Raw genomic sequence first — 15301 nt, forward strand, 5'->3', positions numbered from 1 at the left:
GTCTGGAGAGGAGGAAGGTGTGCGTGTTTCTGCCCTGGACGTGTCCAAAGTGTGGGCAGTGTCCACCAAGGGGCTCAAGGACAGCCAGTCCTCGGCAGCATTTGCTCTGTAAAATCCCCCTGTGCAAAGTCAGGAGCATTCCTACAGCAGGAGCTCCTGAGAGGGAGCTCTCTGCTGGGTGAGACAGTGGTGGGTACCCAAAAAAATAATAAAAAAAAATAATAATAATAAAAAATAAGAAAATAAAAAAATAGGGCCAGTGTTGGGGAACAGCGTTGTTGGTTTCCTCTGCACAGCTTTCAAGCCTGTAGAGTTGCACGGTCCCTCGCTTGTCCCCTCTGAAGACATGCTGGGGAGCATGCACTGACTGAGACCTCTCCAACATCCTTCCCCCCTGTTTTAAAAGAGCTTTCTCAGATGGCACCAGGACACAGCTTCAACAAAGCCAGCACGAACAGGAGCAATGCGCCCAGACAGCCCTGGTCTCTGTTGGACCAGGGAGCCAATATTTGCTTGGGTGTTTGTTTTTTTTCCAGGAGAGGAAAGATTGATGGGAGAGCCGGGCAGGTCGCTCACCCACAAAGCCCACCTCTTCCCCTGCATGGTGTGAGCTCAGATGCAGGCTGATCAAAGCACCTTCCCCAGCCCACCACTGCCCACCACACTCAAATTTTCCTGCTGAAAACCAAACGAGTGAGGCTGGGTTTCTCTCAATCCTTTTGTTTCTGCTGCCAGGAGAGGTGAGCTGCAAAGAGGGGGGTGACCCCAAACAGCCAAGCAGATGGCATCTCCTAAACTCCTTTGCTTTCCTCTTAAGAGCTGAAGGCAAAGTCGTTGCACAATATGCATTGCCAGCAAGTCATCAGCCCCCAGAGATCTCTCTGCGCTCTCCCTCTCCGGAGTCTAAGTGGTTTTCTTGCTGTCCTCAGCTCTTCAGTGCCTTCCAGCCTCTTTTCTTCCCCGATCCTGGCTTTTTTGTACCCCTGCACTGCAAACGCCTCCTCATCCCTGCTGCTCTCCGTTCCTGGCAGATCTCCCCTTCCCTGACCTCTCCGTGGAGCTTTTCTCCCAGCTGCTTGTATTCGAGGACTTTTGTTCTGAGAGCAGGCCCTTCAATCATGAAGAAATACAGCAGCTTCAGAACTCTGTCTGAAGATAATTATCTGCACTAGCTTGAAGCCACGTGGCAAGTATATGGACTGAACGCCTGCACAGTGCAAGTTCATTCACACAGATAACATCTGCATGAGTGTTTCTCCTCTTTTACGCATCACAGGGTAAAAGGCTTTGAACCAGAGGTGGTTAGAGAGCATTCAGGGAGAAGGGATGCTGTCAGATGTTTCTGCAGTTGCTTATCAGCTGCGTGACACCAGCCTGGCTCTCTCCACCAAAACACGGACAATTTTGCTGAATGAGCCCACCAGAAGATGGGAATGCTCTGCTTGGCAGTCGCTGGTGTTGCCTCTCTCCAGCAGAGCCGTGCCAAGGCTCTGACACATCCCAGGAGCTGGCAGGAGCACCTGCCCAGCCCTGAGCTCACCTGCGACCCAACAAGCACCCTGGACTGCAAGGGACCGAGCATTTGGTGCCACCATGGCACTTCCAAGGCAGACGGCTGCCCTGCTTATCTCCCTCCCCCTTCCCATCCTGCCAGATACTGAGCAATTTGAGGCCAGATCCATGGATTTCAGATCACTGTAGACAACCATGTGGCACAAACGTGAGGAACAAGCCCATCTGCAGCCTCCCATCCCATGCTGCAACCCCCATGGGGTGGCAGGAGACCCTCTTTGCCCAGGTGCACCCTAAGGAAGGGAATGGAGGGGCTGAATTAGGGCACAGGGGCTTTCCTCACAGCCATGGGCTCCGTAACAGAGCTGTGCCCAAAGGCTGTGACACAGGACGGGCTGCTGGGATGATTTACACCGGAGGGCATGAGGCTCTGTAGAGCCTCCAGGGTATCAGGATGAATTGGCTGCCTTTATCTCTGCTTTCTTTCCTCAGCAGTTTGTCGCTAAATCAGAGGGATGTCAGATGTTATCAGCACCTGCAACTTTTTTTTTTTGGAAGTGATACAAAAGAACATAGGTGACTTTGAGAGTGCTGAAAAAAAAAAAGGAAGCAAGAGGTTAATAAATCTTCCTGTGAGCCATAGGCATGCCGGTGTCCTTACCCCATTGTGGCCTTGCACGGAGATGTGACACCCGCTTATTCCTTTGCCACGCTGTGAAGCCCTGCTTTGAGCTTTTTTTCTAAATAAAACAGAGGTGGGAGAAGGGGAATTATGCCAAAGATGGGTTATTGCAGGAAATTTCAAGGTGTCAGCCTGCAGCCCCTTCCATCATGGGTGGATGAGCACAGCCTTCTCCTCTTCCTCACCTTTCCCTCTTGAGGCAGGTGTGGCTGCCCCATCAAACATTAAAACCTCACCACCTCTTTCCTTTGCACTTTTCAAACCCTTTTCCAGCAGTGCAGCTCGGCGCTGGAGGAGATCTGTCATCTATTAATTAACTCGGTGCCTGACGAGTGTCATCTCGCTGCGAGGAGTTTTGAGGACGGCGCTGAAAGTGATTAAGGGCTCGAAGGAAGCGATTTATCAATGGGAGATTAAAAGAGTTAAATATGTAAAGCTCGAGTGAGTGATGGCGAAGGAGACTCTGACAGCTGCGCAAAGTGCTTTGAAAGGTACAGGCACCCCAGAGCAGTGACATTGCTGAGATGGGGCAGCTCAGCAAAACCCCAGGGGGAAGCTCAAGGCAAGCAAGGGGGCTCAAAGCAAGCTCTGCAAGCCTGTGGGTCCACACCGGGTGCTTCTTTAATGCAGTAGGGAGTAAAGAGGCATTGTTAGAAGGCCAGAAATTCGGTTTCTCCTCCTTTTTTCCCCAGCAAGGCTGCTCAGTGCCCCAAATTGCTGTGTGTTCAGCACTGCTGCATCTTCTGACAAAGCAGGGACCTGCTCAGCACCGTGCAGACTTGCCCTGGGGCTGGCACGCACTAATCATGTCAGTCAAGGCAGAGGCAGAGTGAGCAATATCTCCTTGCCTCTGAAGCACCGGGTTTTGCTATCAAAGACACGATCAAAACCTTGGGTCTGAACGCATTGCTCAGAGGCTGTCTCTGCAGAGCAATAGGCTGTAAGTCATCCAGGCTGGACAAAAGCACAAAAAAACCCTCACATGGGGCTGTTAACAGGCAGCATCCACCCAGAGGAGCTATGGATGGGCTGCGTTTCCTTTCCTTTTTTAATGTCCTGCAGAAATACTGGTTCCCAGAGCTGCTGGTTTCTTTGCCTCCCTGTTTGGCCGAGCTCATCGCTGTATCTCAGAGGGCTGCAGCGTGTTTGTGTGCTGCTCGGACCACGGTTAGATGATAACCCAGCTAATGAGCTCCTTGGTGCAAGCCCACGTAGCCGAGAGGTCACTGCCAAAGTGTTCCTGTGTCCTGATCCTTTGCTCTTCTCCCCATTTTTTCTGACCTTGTTCTTGTCCAGAACGGCTACATTACCCAAAGCTTCTAGAAAGTGAAAAAAAAGGAAGAAGAAGTGTTGCTGCTAGTCTAGTTCTTAATCATTTTTCCTTTAAAAAGTTTGTGCCTCTTAAACCAATGCTAATTATACTTTTCTTATGGGCAGCATTTTATCAATACAGCCAATTGGGACTGGAACACCAATTAAAGTCAGGGAGAGGAGAACTACAGCTGTAGCAGAGCACCTGATTTTTGCAGAATTATGACATCAACTTAATTGCAACTTTCCAATCCATTTTCCCCCCAATTAATCTAAAGTGCTCTATTCTTAGGAGAATTTCAGAGCCGTGATAAAGCAAGTCAATGCCCTGTTTTCTGACCCTCTGCTAAACTGCTAATGACTTTTTTGGCGGGTTTCATCTCTGTTTTAATTAATGATGGACACAGGCAAAACCTGGTTAGGAAGGTGCTAGCAAAGTTGTGTTCTCTCTTCTGCTGCCGGGCCATCCTCTTTGGCTTTGGATGCAGAGGAAAGAAGTGGCTGGGGTGACTCAAAACCGAGATGTCAGCTGCCCAGCTTGTCTGCTCTGTCCATCTGAGCCCCTTCTTCACCCCAGCACATCCCCAGGCCCCTTTCTTCTGCTCTGGCTCTCCACCCGAGATCTTTTTTCATCCCAGCACATCCCCAGGCCCCTCTCTTCTTCCCTGCCCCACCAACATACCAGCATGGTTGGGACCAAATTTCTCCCCAGCCCACTGTCCTGTGTCTAAAGCAATAGCCTACGGAAAAAGAGGACAAGCACACAGTGATGCTGTCCCAAAATGCTCTCACAGACATGCCGTTCCCTGTCCCTGTTCCCTGCCCCTTTGCCTCTTGGCCCTTGGTTTTCCCTGCAGAAGCAGATCCCCCCTTCTCCTCCATGGGGGATTTCCATCGCTCGCAGCTTCCAACGTCTGCGCTTGCCAAAAAGATGCCTGAGAAGGATCCTTGGGGCTGCAGGGAGGACTTGTGTAGGTCTGCAACTGAAATACCCGACTCCTTCAGGCTTGGTGAGTGCTCACACACTTGGATGGAAGAAGCACTTTCTGCACTGACCTCTCAGGAATGCAACCTGCAATTATCTGCACTGCTTAATTGCTGGCTCTCCCCCAGCCTGTGCCAGCCAGATCTTCTCCAAATAATGCCAGGACATGGAGTAGGATGGCACAGGGATGCTCCCAGGAAGCAAAGTGGATGAATCCTTCAGGTCTGGGCATGGAGGAGGTTCAGCAATGTGGACACCTCCATGTGATGCTGCCACCCCACCGGGTTTAGCACGATTCCCTTCTTCCACCTGGAGCTTCCAGCCCCGCTCATGAGCTCAGATATTTCCTCCAGCCCACGACAAACCATCGGTGTGTGACCTGCTGCTGTGCACGGGTCACAAGAAGAGCGATTGTGGCTTTCTGAGAGCTACGAATCGTTCTTTAAAGCGATGGAAAATCTCCACCTCCTTCCGTGATCCGCTCGAGTGGCTAATTGCTCTCCGTGCTAATTGCTCTCTTTGCCTTCTTGCAGCTTGGACGTTGCCGGCGTTAGCCTGCAGCATCTGGCCCTGGCTGTCTGCTGGCCCTAGCTGGCCAGAGGGAATCTTCCCTCGTATCAACCCTTCTCTGTCTTTTTTGGTAAGCACGGGCAGCAATTTAACAGCCTCTTAACCTTTGCCATAATTATCTCCGTAGCCAGGGCTCGTTTTGTCTCCTGCCGTAACAAAGGCTTTTCCAGCTCCTGAATCATCCTTATACCCCTTCCCTGAAGTCTCTCCCATTTATTTCTAAAGCTTTTTGGACCCTGGGTGCAGGAACAGATCCATCACCTCAAAAAAACTTCCCAGGGAGTGCAGCTACAGCTGTTGGCACCTCCTGGTCCCTGCACAACTTCCCCTTAGCGCATCCCAGAGCTGGGTCCCCCCCCAAATTTGTGGTGCTCAGCTGGCGTGCTGCTCTTGGTGCAAACCATTATGAGTGTGCGAGACCCAGTCAGGTACCCGATCAGGAGAAATCAGGACTGGGAGGGACTGGGGGAGCTCAGCTAGATGTGTGCTGTCCCAAAGAAAGCAACAAAACCATTCCTGGATGACGCTTGGCTAAAAACCTCCAGCAACAGACCCTTCCTCCCTCTCCCTCCAGAAAAAAAAATCTGCCTTAGCCTGGCTCTCCCTTGCTGTAATTTCAGTCCCCGACTTCTGCCCTGTCGCTGGAGGAGCTCTCTATTTTCCCCCTCTTTGCAGTGACCTTTTGAATAATTGAAGACCGCTGTTGTGTCTCCTCGCAGCCGCCCTTTTTCCGGACTAAATGACACCCAGCAGCTCGTGTTTGCCCAGCCTCTGATTATTCTTGCTGCTGTCACACGAGCGCTCTTCGGGTTGTCCTTGAAGGGAGATGTCGAAACCAGCGGTCTGTGAGTGGAGAAGAGGCAAAGTGCCACTTTTGTCGTCACCTCCTCGCTGTGCCAGCCCCTAAAAGTGGCCTGGGGGATGCCGGGGGTGAGGCTCCAGGTGCTTGCAAGGGGATCTTGCTTCTGGGACTGCACCCACCAGGCTTCCCAGCAAGGCTGGGTGCTGTGAGATAAATGGTTGTGGGTCTCCTGAACCGAGTTTCACTCGGGGGGAGCTGTGGTGACAGTCCTGAAATTACTGGGGACATTGCTGTCGCGGAAAGGAAGGCAATTAAGATGCTCCTGAGCTATCTGAGAGCGTGAGGTGCCATTCGTCTGTGCCAGAAGCCCTGGCATTTATCAAAGCTTAAAGAGAATCAGGCATGGCTGACCTGGAGGGGAAAAAACATCTGTGAGAAGCGATTGAGAGTTGTACAAATGATGCAGGTCAGATTCAATTCTCTGTTCGCAGGGGGAAACCATTAGAAATCACTGAACCAAAGTTTTGCTGGTGATGATGGAAGGGACTAATGAATCTGGAAGTTTTATGAGCAACTGCCTGGGCTGCCGGAGGAGAGTGATTAGTGGGGAAGGGCGTGCTATTTGTCATGATAACCCCGTCTCATATCTGGAGTATTCTAATGGAGAAAACAAAACAAAACAAAACAAAACAACTACAAAAAAAAAAAAAAAAAAAAAAAAACAAACACAAAGCCACAACAAAACAAAAACAAAACAAAAACCCCACAAGTATTTACAAGCTGCCCCCAATTTTAAAGTCTTCAGTCTGGTTTTGCTTGAGACAAATATTTCTAAGGGTCAACGTTTACACCCAATCTAAGCTCTTTTTGGTGCATTTGCTATATGTTAAAGGTCCCAGTGTCATCAGGTACAAAAAAAGCATCTGAGGGGTCACTGAGTGCTGTTTTTCTCCATAATGTTCCTTCACTCTTGTACTGGGTTTGTTTCTAGGTCTCGCTGCACTTATTTCTGGAAATCCCCAATGTGATAGCTGACGTTGGCTCCAATGTGGTCCACAACCTCCCTCCCAAACCTATTTTGCATCAAATCTTCTTTGTCTTCTCTCTTTTCACTAACCCATAGCAGAGATAGTGTTCTCATTCAGAGAACTGACTTGCTCAGAGCTTGCCAGAGACATGACAGAGGAGAGAAGCCAGGGACGTAATGAAAGAAGGCAGAAATGCTGGCTGAGGAAGGAGACAGAGCACTTTTCCTCTTGTAGTGTCAAAAAGCATCCAAATTCCACCCAGGTTGGTCTCGAGGATTTCATACAAAGACAAAAAGGTCACTTGAGTCAGAAAAAATCTGTACAGATTTGAGGGTTTAGCTATAACAGCCTTGACCTTATGGCTTCTACTTTCACTGCTGTTCCTATTGACATCCACCCAGCCCCGAGCACCACAGCCTGCTCCTTCTTGGGTGATCCACCTAGAAATGAAGAACAATAAGGTGACATCTCAGGAGAGTGCCCATCTCTTGTGGCAACCATCCATTTCTTAAGCTTGGACACAAAAAAAATCCTTTTTCCCATCAGCTCACTTGGGGGTTGGCAAGCAGCTGTGTGCTGGCAGAGATCATCGTGCCTCGACATGGGTGGATAACACGGTCCCAGGGAGGGAAGGACACAGATTTCTTCTACCTCCTGCAAAATGGGATTTATTTATTATTTTTTTTCCCCATTGCTCCTGCTCTTTTTTATTCTCAGCCTTTGCCACCATCCTGGGACTGGCTGGTGTGAGACGTCCCAGGACAGGAGATCCAGCTCCATCCCAGCAGGGCCCCAGCACCACAACTGATGGCACATGGGGTCCCTCAGCCACCCATGGACTCCTTCAGGATGGAGCTGTGGGGCCAGGGGACACCCTTGGGACTCACATTGGGCACCCTAAGAAATGTTTCCCCCCCTGGGTTTGAACAAGAAGCCTTGTCTGCCAACGCAGCCATGCAAGTCCTAGCAAAAGGTTTTCCTGAGAGTCTTTATCCCAATAGGAAAGTGATTTCCCAGTCAGTTTTAGTTCTTTTTGATATGCTGTCTTCATCTTTGTTGCTTTGTGGTGTTAAATAGCTGCTGTTTCACTCCAGGAGAGCACAAATCCCTGTATTTCTGCCCAAAAGGGGCAGAGGGAGTCACAAACGAAAGCACTCATTCTTTTTCTGTCTCCCTCTTATCTCTAGTGCTTAAACAAGATTTCTCTTGTGTCTTTTTCCTCCTTGATCTTGTGATTTTTTTTATTTTTTTTTCTTATCCTTTTTTCTTTCTTTTTTTCTGGTCCCATCAACTTATCCTCTTTTCTTCCTCCCCTGGGTTTCTGGAGTTCCTAACTTTTATGTATAAACCCAAAAGCTCTCTTTAATCAAGCACAGCAATTAAAAAGCTCTCAATTACAGATGTCACCCGATGTCATGGTTTACTCCTGGCTTCAGGACTGTGAATTCACCTATTATTTCAGTGCCTGAGGAAATTAGAGAGGAATTAAGCAAGGAGGATTGGAGCACAGAGGGAAAGCACCCCAATGAGTGGCATCCCCCTCTCCAGCAGCCCCAAAAAGTTATCCCTGTGGATGCACCAGCTGAGAGCTTTATCCCAGATCACATTATTGAATTTTATATTGTATTTTAGTGCTTTTGCAAGCTGACAAGCACCAGAGAGTTAGAAGTTTGCTGGGAAGCCTTCCCTGCACTCCCTAGGATAAATTAGGAGAATCTGAATGAGAAAGAAGACGTATTTCCTGGGGGTTTTCATGTCCCCATTTCAAAAGATAGAAAAAATAATAAAAAAAGAATAAAAAAACGATAATAGCAGTCCTAAAGATTAGAGGTAGTTTCCCAAAAGGCTGGAAACCAACTCAGGCAACCACGCCAAAGCTGCCTTGGCAGGCAGGCTGCCTTCAGCATCGCCTCTTCCCTCTGTGTGCACTCCAACCCTCCTCCTCCTCCTCCTCCTCCTCCTCCTCCTCCTCCCCAGGCTGCTCCGACGGGCCATGGAGAGACGTGCCAAGATACTCTGCCTTCTCTGAATTCTTGGATATCCGATGGGGACGGATGTGGGAGCAGTGCCCAGAGGGGGCCACGCTCATGTCCTGCATGCTGGGAAGCTGCTCGAGGGCAGCAGGTCAGCTTTCCAGCCGAGCGAGGGCTGTCTGGAGCATGAGCCATCAGCTGAGAGTCCTGAAGATTTGGTTTTGGCCAAAGACCTGGTTTTGCTTGATTTGGAGGGAGACTGGAGCTTACTTTGGGGAAGGAGGTGATTCCCAGAGGAGCAGACCTGGCATCCCAGAAGACGAGAAGACTCACAGTGTTTCCATGGTACAAAAGAGAGATATATTTTTTCTTTATCTAAGCTTCTTCCCCTTTATGGCAGGCAAATGTGGAAGTGAAATTTGCCTTCTCAAAGCCAAAGCCTCGCAGCTCTCCCTGCCCTAGCAGCTAGCCAGGGCTGAGCCACGATCTCTGGGCTTTGCCAGGGATATAAATTATTGCCTCAGTTCTCTGTTTTTTCTGGACCATGCTTGTGGCTGAGAGGACAGCATGGCCAGAGCTTCACCCCTGCTACCAGCACCAGGCTGTGCCTCTCGCCCTCATTATTTATTGACAGAGACACAGCCTTTAGCAGCGAGTCAGGGCACTTGCACCGGGGTTTGCTGCAGATTAAACGCTTTGCTGTGCGATTTGGTTCAGATATTCCCGAGCAGTGAAGTGTATTGCAGTGAAAATGAGCTGCAGAGAGCCTGTAAATCCCTGGCTGAGAGGCAGTGGAGCTGAGTAAGGCGCCTGGGTGCAGCCTTGGGCATCCCTGTGGGAGCTACACAAGGCTCTGCCGCTGTGCCAGGAGGAGGGCGATGTCTGAAAGAGGGCAGGAAAACCACGCAGAAGGTCTTCACCATGGATTTTAATTGATGTGAAGTTTGCTTTGGATCTGCTCACAGCTTTCAGTGCTAGCAGGCTGGAAGTTTTCCAGCAGGACAGCTTACGCACTCGAGTGTGCATTAAAATGCATCTTCAGATTCTCTCTCCATCCTTAATGCCCAGGAGCATCAGACTCATGGCGCATGTGTCCCTGTCCCAGCACAGCTCCTACTTCAAAAGGGGTTGCAAGAAGAAAAAAAAACCTCTCTCAGGATGGGTTTCCCAGCGAGAAGGATCATTCCGTGTCCCGGGAGCCAGGCTGGGCTAGCTGCAGTGATGCTGTCACTTTTGGCCAGAGGATTCACCCCGGAGCAGGCTGGTCAGCATTTACACCAAGCTTTTCATGCACACACGTGCATAAACCACAGCACTGAGCTCTGTGCAGCCGCAGCACTTCAGAAATTCCCTGCACTTAGGGCTAGGGTTGGCTACAGCTGAAATTTGGGGAAGGGAGGAAATTGCAAGCTACTGGGCTGCTGTGCTGTGTGATGGAAAATGCTGGTTCCCCTCGTGGGATTCACACGCGCTTTTTATACATTCCTCGCAGATCTGCCCTTTCTCAGGGGCTGGGCTCAGCACGCTGTCATTTCTGATTGCATTTTGTTCCTCGGGAAGAAAGCACAAGATGGCCATTAAGAAATGCCAGGAGAGGAGAGGAAACAATCTCACAGGAAAATGACAGCTCGTGGGGCATGGGCTGCCCCAGCCAAGGTCGGGGAGGGATGGATGGATGTCTGAGCCCTGTCTGGGGTGCAACAGGAGCTGCAGAGCAAGGAGACCTAGAAAAGGAGAAAACAGTTATATTTACTTGGGATTTACTGTATTTACTCAAGCACAAGGTGATGGTGATGGAGCTGGAGACAGTCCCTGTGACACCCCTTGCCCGCGAGTGCCTCCAGCCCTGCAAATCCTCTGCATTGACCTATACCATGATTGCAGAGCCATTGTCATCACTTCCCTGAGAATTTATTCATTAGGAAGTCTGAATATGGCTAAAGCAGTAAGTAAAGAGACTTTTTGCCCTGGCCACAGAGGCTCTGACTGGCCACAGCAATGCAGGTGGATTCAGGTGGTAAGCAAAGTGCAGAGCATCCCCTGCAAAAAAAAAGAGCTTACAAAAAAAGAGCTTCCCAGAGATGTCTGGGAAGATCCAAGCTGAATCCTGAGAGCTTTTTTTTTTTTTTGAATATTTAACATAGCTGAAGCTTCACACAGCACAGGAAAGTCAGGCTGATCTTTGTCTTCAAAGCATTTCCTTTCTACACCGTCTGGCCAAGGATCTCAGCTGGTGGCCACTGAACTTTGGTCTGGAGGGCGAGAAAAGCCTGGTGATCCTTTGCAGTGCTCAGCCCATCAGTTGGCTCGAAGCTCGTGCCTGAGCTGCTTTTATTCAAGGATTCCCACTTTGCGCCTGTCCAAGGGACCCTAAATCCTTGTGGCTACCTTGGGGGGTTGGTTCAGAGACCAGACAGTGACCAGGCAGCTCAGGAGCACATGGAGAGCATTTGCTGAGGAAAAGCAATCTTCAGCATCCTTCTCAGGATCCCACGCCGCCTTCCTCCAGCTCCAGAGTGCTTCTGAAGACCCCTGATTGGGGTCTGGGGGGAAAAGGGTGTCTGTGGCACGTGCAAGCACATGCATGGGGACACAGAAGACCATTTTGCTCCTTGGGTTGTTGTGCCACACTGTGGGCTTGCTCTTTTTTACCTGCAAATCCCACCTTTCAGTCTCAGCTGCTACTGAACACATGGCTCCATGATACAGCAGTACCATGTTGTGCTCCTAATCCCACCTCTGTGCCCGGGATTTCCCCCAAAATTGCCATTTCTCCTTGGCCAGACTTATAGAGCTGCATCAGATAAATGGTGCTTGCTCCATCCATCCCTGCTATGACAGCCTCGGGGCACGCACGGTGTGTTCAGTGCCCTCCCCACTGACCTTACCAGTCTTTGCTGGAGTGTGCTCCCAAAAAAACAAAGGGGGAGAACTGCAATTCCTCTGCCATGATCAGGGGAACTGCATGAAACAGCTTGGGAACATGAGCAGTGTGAGTGTCAGGGCTTGTAGGGTGGATGGGGAAGCTGAGCGGGGGCTCCTCCTGTGGCACAGGTTGGTGGTTTTGTGTTTTTATTTTATTTTATTTTATTTTATTTTATTTTATTTTATTTTATTTTATTTTATTTTATTTTATTTTATTTTATTTTATTTTATTTTATTTTATTTATTTATTTTTTTTTTTCCCTGGCGGTGACTTTGCTGTTGTTTTCTGGGCACAAACTCAGCAGATCTCCAAGTCCCCATCCCAGGGAATGGGGCACGATGGCTCATGGAGGCCTGGCCATCCGGGTTTCTCTTCCCAACCTTTTCCTCTCCAAGATGTCCAAGCCAAATCCCTTCACTCTATACAGTGCTGGTGTCCTGGGGCCAGGCTTTTTCATACCCCTGGATTGTCCTGTGATAGGGGTTATCACATTATCAGTAACTCTGCTACCCCACTAAAGCACTGTGGCTTATTTATTTTATTTTATTTTATTTTATTTTATTTTATTTTATTTTATTTTATTTTATTTTATTTTATTTTATTTTATTTTATTTTATTTTATTTTATTTTATTTTATTTTATTTATTTTTTAATGCAGAGAGCCCCAGTCATGAAATCAGAGATTCCATGAAATTCCATCAGAAATCCTGATGCAGGCACACGGGGGCTCTGATAACAATTTCTGCCTGTTTTTTGTAAAACAGAGATCTCTGCCTTGCAGGGATGGGTGTGCTCAGTCAGCCAGCAGCACGTGGAGGTTATGAATGGATGGGGTTAAAACGTGGGGCAAGGCTTTCCCAGCTCCTCTTCCCCAGGTTGCTCTGACCCCTGCAAGGGGTCCCCATGGGATAAAGTGCCCCAAATGGGGCCAGCAACCCTACTGCTTGTGAAGATGCAGTTATTTAAGTGCACCGAGGCACAATGGGAAGGGCACTGGTTTAAAAGTTATTATTACTATTACTATTACTATTACTATTACTATTACTATTACTATTACTATTACTATTACTATTACTATTACTACTATTATTATTAACAACTCTAATAACAATAATTTAATAATAATTAAATTAATTTATATTAATTTATAATTTAATTAATTTACTAATTTACATTAAATAATAATAGTAATAATAGTAATAATAGTAATAATAGTAATAATAGTAATAATAGTAATAATAATAATAATAATAATAATAATAATAATAATAATAATAATAATAATAATAATTTAATTAAGGGTTTTTAAATTAAAGCTGCAGCTGTGCATGGACCAGAAGGAATCAGAGCTGAGCTTGAAAGCCCCCCATTGCCCTCCAGGGCTGGGATCAGCCCCAAAACTGCTCTCCAGCACCCCCGGCATGATGGGATCTGAAGAGCACTCAGGATCTGACGTGTTTTACCAAACCGTGCTCTTCAGGACTTGGCTGCTTTGTTCACAAGCAGCGTTGCACTGCTGTTGTCTTTGGAAAGGTTTAATCCCACTGCCTGCAGAGCCATTGTGCTCCTCGGAGTATTTACAGGCAGGGGAAAGGAGCCCCGGAGGGGACCGCGTGCTGGCTGTTCTTCCTGGAGGAGACACGCAGAAGAATAATGATTTTTTTCCAATTTATGGACTCGGGGCACCCTGCAGTGGGACATGTTCCTGGTCGGAAAGGGATGTGCTGGAGAACATCCCCTTCCCCTGCCTTTCCCATCGCCTGCGCAATTTTCTCACTGCCCAGCCCATAAACAAGCGGAAGGAGCAGCTTCCCCCCAGGTACCCAGACAATCCTTATTATTATTATACGTTTCTGGAGAAAAATAAACATGAAATTTCTTGGTGGAAGGAGGCAGGGCAGCTCCATGTTAACCCTTGTTAGCCTTCCCTTTTCCCTCTTCCACGGGGATGCATGGACAGAAACCAGCCTGGTCCATCGCAGCTCCTTCAGTGTCTTCCCCTGAGCTGCTCGTGTCTGTCCCCATGGGATGCCCTTGGTGGATGGGGCATACAGGAACAAATTTCAGACCTTAATTAAGTCTTAATTGACACTGCACATAGACATTCATACAGCAAAATCGACTTTAAAAAGAACAAAAATAGAGCACACGGAGGCATGGAAGCATGGAATGGTTGGAAGGGACCTCAAAATCATCCCATGGGCAGGGACATCTCCCACTAGGAGACTTCTTTTGGACATCTCTAGGGGATTTGTTGGACAAGCTGAATCACCTCCCAGCTTCAGTGAAGATGCTCGTGGCTTGAAACTGGTGGGGCTGGGAACGGGATGGTGGGGACTGCAGAGGAGCCAGGTGCCGTGGGGACAAATTTTGGCCTGGCTGCCTGCTCTCTGCAGCCAGCACCGAGCTCAAATCACTGCTGACTGCTGCTCTCTGAGCTGCTCCTCACCTCTGGGCCCTCTGTTCCCAGAATATCGTCTGCAATTGCTCCCCAGAGGTAATGGGAATCCTGGACACTTTGCAGCCGGGATTTCAGGGAACGGCGTTGGCACGCTGAGCCGTTAATTGCAGATTTTCTCCAGCTTCCTGGAAACAATAAAGCTGTAATATCCTCCGAGCTGCCTGTCATTACCCCCGTGGTCCCAGAGCAACACTTTGCCTCGTGTGCCAAGATGCTTAAGGACAAACCCCAGTGTGGACACCAGGCTTCACTGCCGGAGATGACCAACACGAGGACTCTGCCTCTGCCTGCTCCGGGTGCAGGAAAATGATCCAACAGGACTCGATACAAGACCTAGAATCAGAGAATCAGAGGATATCCTGAGTTGGAAGGGACCCATAAGGATCATCGAGTGTCTCGGCGATGTTCCTCTAACCCAGATGGATTTCAGCTGTTTGCTCACAGATTTCAGCCACTCCGTCTCTCCTGCACACGTACCTGCTGGCACCAAGGTCTGCTCAGGACCACTGATGTGCAGCACAAAGGAACACGACAGCAAAATATCCAGTCCTCCCCATCTCTCTCTGATACCTCCTGACTGGTAGTGGCAAGCTGTTTTTTGGAAAGAGGTGTGTAAGGGGTATTTTTTTGCCTCAAAATCTTGCCTGATTTGGCTTTTGTGAATTTAAGCTTCTGCAAAGCTTCTTGTCCTGGGTTTGGCACAGCTCCATCCTGTCCCCGAGGGGATGGGACATGCTGCCACCTCCACGCCAGCCTCCTGCTGCCATCACTGGTCTGCACCAGAGGCAGCAGTGTGAGAGGTGTGAGCAGGACCCACATCCAGGTGGGAGCGGGGCTTTCCCAGTGCTCCCAGTTCATTTCCTGCTGGTGTGCCCATTTCTCAGCCTCCCAACCCCAGCATCCTCACCACGGACCCCCATGGAGACACAAGGGTGCACCCAAGGGTTTCCCGGTAGAAAATCTCTGCAAATCTTTGCAGGTTTCTCTCCACCTGGGTGCTGTTTGGTTACGGCCAGTCCCAACATACAATGAGGTCGTGGTGCTGGGAGAA

The sequence above is a fragment of the Aythya fuligula genome, chromosome 1 (assembly GCF_009819795.1).
Source record: "Aythya fuligula isolate bAytFul2 chromosome 1, bAytFul2.pri, whole genome shotgun sequence".
In the NCBI taxonomy this organism is placed as follows: Eukaryota; Metazoa; Chordata; class Aves; order Anseriformes; family Anatidae; genus Aythya; species Aythya fuligula.